Source organism: Pinus tabuliformis, chromosome 3_1 (assembly GCF_031772625.1).
Source record: "Pinus tabuliformis cultivar Carrire ecotype Pingquan chromosome 3_1, CPIR1, whole genome shotgun sequence".
Lineage (NCBI taxonomy): Eukaryota > Viridiplantae > Streptophyta > Pinopsida > Pinales > Pinaceae > Pinus > Pinus tabuliformis.
In genome coordinates, this window is record NC_142301.1 from 414985176 (window position 1) to 414989225 (window position 4050).

Here is a 4050-nt window from a genome sequence, read left to right on the forward strand (position 1 = left end):
TTTCACCTAATTTTGTTATACTCTTTAGATTATGATAAGAATAGAATTAGTTTAGCTAGTTTGCTTTCTGTTTTTTTCTTATTTTAATAATACAGCTAGAAGAATAAAAGCAAGAAGTTATCTCTTTCCATACCATTAACATGTTCAGGGAAGTAGTTGCTTTCTCACTAGAATTTTGGTATTCTATATTGGTGCTTCTCTTCATATTTCCTTTCTTTGCAAATTTGCGAGATTAGTCAATAATCATACTCTGCTTTTCGTTGATGCAATTGAAATTGAACGCTTGGCTTCTTATTGTTTAAATTTTTCATAGGCATGTAGCTTCCTACATTTCAGATAATTAATCAAAGAGCCTACAAGCAAAGGAAAATCGCAAAATCTTGCAGCAAGTTCTCATGTCTATGATTTTACCTTTGCCCATTCTGAATCTTACATTTTTCGGGTTAAGTTGAACCTTTACACTGCACTCGTTCATCATATATCTACTTTAGTCAGATTTCCTTATTTCGAGATGACTCTAAGCCTTTAACTTGTAAATCTTCGAATCTCAGGCCTCTCCTTTTTTCATATTTCATTCATGAAAGCTCTTGAGATCTTTCCCTAGAGACTTCGAACTTGCAGATTTCTCAGACTATAAAGTCTATATTATATTAGAAATATTTTAAAATATGTTATGAGATTTACCATCCAATAACTCAATACCTCGGAACCTCGTAAACACATTTTAGCGGACACATTTTAAAATACGTTCTGATATTTCTAGCCCAAGATCCACATGGCTTTTCCTCAACTGCCATGCCCATTGTGCTTGATTAAGAAAATGGCCCCCACTTCACTATATTGGCTTAAACCTTGCAATCTCGGAGTCTTGTAAGTTGATTTAAATTTCAAAATGGTTTTTGAGATTTCTGATACCGGATTTGTTCCCCCTCACTCATATTTATTGAATCTCGGACCCCTTTTTTTGGAAGCTTATTTTACATACATTATGAGATTTCTTTCCGAGATTCCTATTTTCCTTTATACTGAGCCTCTTAATATCTCGGACTAGTGATATATCAAACTAATGTAATCTCATTGGCCTCTAGTCAATTCATTCATTACTAGACAGTTCGACTTATCACTATGCTCACATGGAGTCCTCTTTGATTATCTTTGTATCTTTATGTTGACTTCCATGTTATCATTGTGTTCGAGAGATTGGATAAATTTTTATTTATAATTTCAACAAACTTCCAAGCATTTATTCCTCGGGATGACTAAGTGACTTCAGGGATATCCATTCTATCAGGTGTGTCCTGCATGAATTTGTATTGATATGATTTCATAATTTGTGGCTTACTCATATTTTGGTCTTTATTCTACTAGCAGATGTCCATATCCTTTTCATTTGTCCTATAATTTGCATCTTTTTTAATCTTTTTAATGCTTTCTTGAGCATCCATTATAACAATACAACGAGCTGGTAAGGAAATTCAAAACAAACATAGGTAATGGATCATGTTAAATTTATGTCTGAATTATCTTGTGGTTTTTTTTTCGATATATCGCTTCATACTTAGCATACAAAATTCAAGTCCTCTCCATATACACATAAGTACTACATAGGTTGGGACTTGGTCTTGATTTATGAGATTTTATGAAAACCTTGGAGTTGATGTGAAATTTGAAGAAACAAAGAGAACAATTGTTGTTGCAATTCATAGAGAATCACATCTTCATTCTTATTGCTAATGGATTTTGCTTGCTTCTGATTCCTTGAGCATGAAACATTATTTTCCTATCTTTACTACTCGTTTTAGTTTAGATTTAATAAGTGATGATTTTGGGTCAATGAAAATTTCCAAGAGTATAACTTCTTCATGCTTTTAATTTCAATTAAAAGAAGAGGTTATCTTTTGATTGGGAAAATCGACATCTCTCGGGTAAAATTTTAATGAAATTCTTCAATGGTAAGTCTCATATGCCCACTTTCATCCTTTTCCAATTCTTTACATTTGTTGTTTCAGTCTTTCTTTTAGTTTTGCTGATATAAATTTTTTTCCTTGTAGGTATCCAAGAATTGCTTCACACCCTTACCGGCGCAGATTTGGAATTCATACTCTTTGTTTCGCTTGCTTTCAAGTTTGGAAGAGCAGTAATATTGTTCATCAAATTAGCTAAGTTGGGGAGTCCCTGGACCTTAAATTTGTTTCACAAGCATTTATTTTATTAAAACAACTATTAATATGTTCTCATGCAAGCTTTGAAACCAAAATTTGCAAAGGGATAAAACTTCTCATTTGGCTTCATTTTACCTCATGACTACTATTTACTTTATAGTTTAAGAGCCCAATTGCTCATAACTCTAAAAGATAGAATTTATTAAAATATCAACATAAGACAAACACACATGCTTATCTTATTTTAATCTTTTGTTGAGACATTTTTATCGTCAGTCTTGTTGGGGTTGTCTTTTTAATTTGGGTTTTTCTTTCATTTTTCCTTTACTTATTGGTCATCTTTGGAAACATGAGGCAAATAAGGTTTGGAGCAATGTCAAGGGGACAACAAAGTAGAATATAGAGAATTTATACCTCTAATTGAGGATCTGGAAAACTTCTCCCAACAGCTCTCCATTTTGGAGATTCTTGTAAATGAATAAATAGCAGCCCTGAGAATGAGGAAAGGGTTCCTCTTCTCTGCAACTAGAGGCCCTAAAAGCTCTTTTGTATAGGGGATTATAGCTATAGGTGAAGGTAAAAATTCATATCTAAGGTATTTGGGGAAAATTCTGTGATTTTTCTTGTTGTGCATTTGCACTTTTGTAATGTATTGCGAGTTGAATTATGGAGAGACGGGGCATTCTGAGCTCTGAAAGAGGAGATTGTTTCACACTACTATAAGAAATTTCTCCAAGGAGTTGAGGTTGTTCAAGGACTGCACATTTTTGTAACAATATTTTGGTATGATCTTAATTAAATTTAATTTCATGTGCATATTGTTCGAGATGTAAATTAATCACTTTGTTACCGGAATTTTTACAATTTATGTTCTAAATAGTGTATTACATTCTGATTGAGAATTAGTGTCGTATCAATTGTTTTATGTTATTGAAGTTTTGTAAGAGCTATCTCTGAGGAGCATAACAGAATTAGAATTAATATGAATTCATTGAAATAGGAATGTACTGAGCAATAACTATTTATTGTTTAAATAAATTCTCATTTTGTTTTATCTTTCATTAATTAAATGAACTTCTTATTTTAATTGATGAAAATCATATAATGAATTATATCAGTATATAAAAAGTCCTCTTCCCCTAGTTAGTTAGTTCATCTTCTCTTGAATTGAGTGAAGGCTATCCCTTTCCAATTCGAGATAGGATTAGCTTTTTGCTTGCATCATAGAATAGATCTACATTTAGATTAATCATTGCATTCTAGAAGTCCCCTTACATAGGGGAAAACCTTAGTTGTGGTTTGGATGAGCCATAAAGTCATCTTAAGGATCTTCTTGCTTGCATGTGCACAACAAGAGGGAAGATATGATTTCTCTCTTTTTATTGGTAAATAATAGATATATTATAAGCCAGTAGGAAGAGAGGGTTAACTAGACCCAATTGAACCAGTCAAAACCACTATATCAAACGGATAAGGGCTTAATTAGGGGTCTAACCGGGTGGTCTCTCTCACATGTTGATGAGCACATTTTTTACCATCAACAGATGGGGAACATTGCATATGGCGTGAAACGTTACAATATGGATGAGTGCTACATAGCATGTGCATACAACATTTTTGGGTGGCGGATCACGCCCATTTTGAGTGACACATGGCACCACTCATGTGATGTCACATGGAATAATGATGTCATGCTGATATCAGCACACAAATGACCAATTAACCTTAAGGATTGGATCATGTGGCATGGTCACATGGAAAAGAAGGCAATACTCAAGGACCTTGGGAGCTTGGAAAAAGAATTATGTTTGGTTATATTGGAGGTCACATGGTCAGCCTGAGTGCATATAATTTCAACCCCCAAAGATCAAACGATGAGTCATATGCC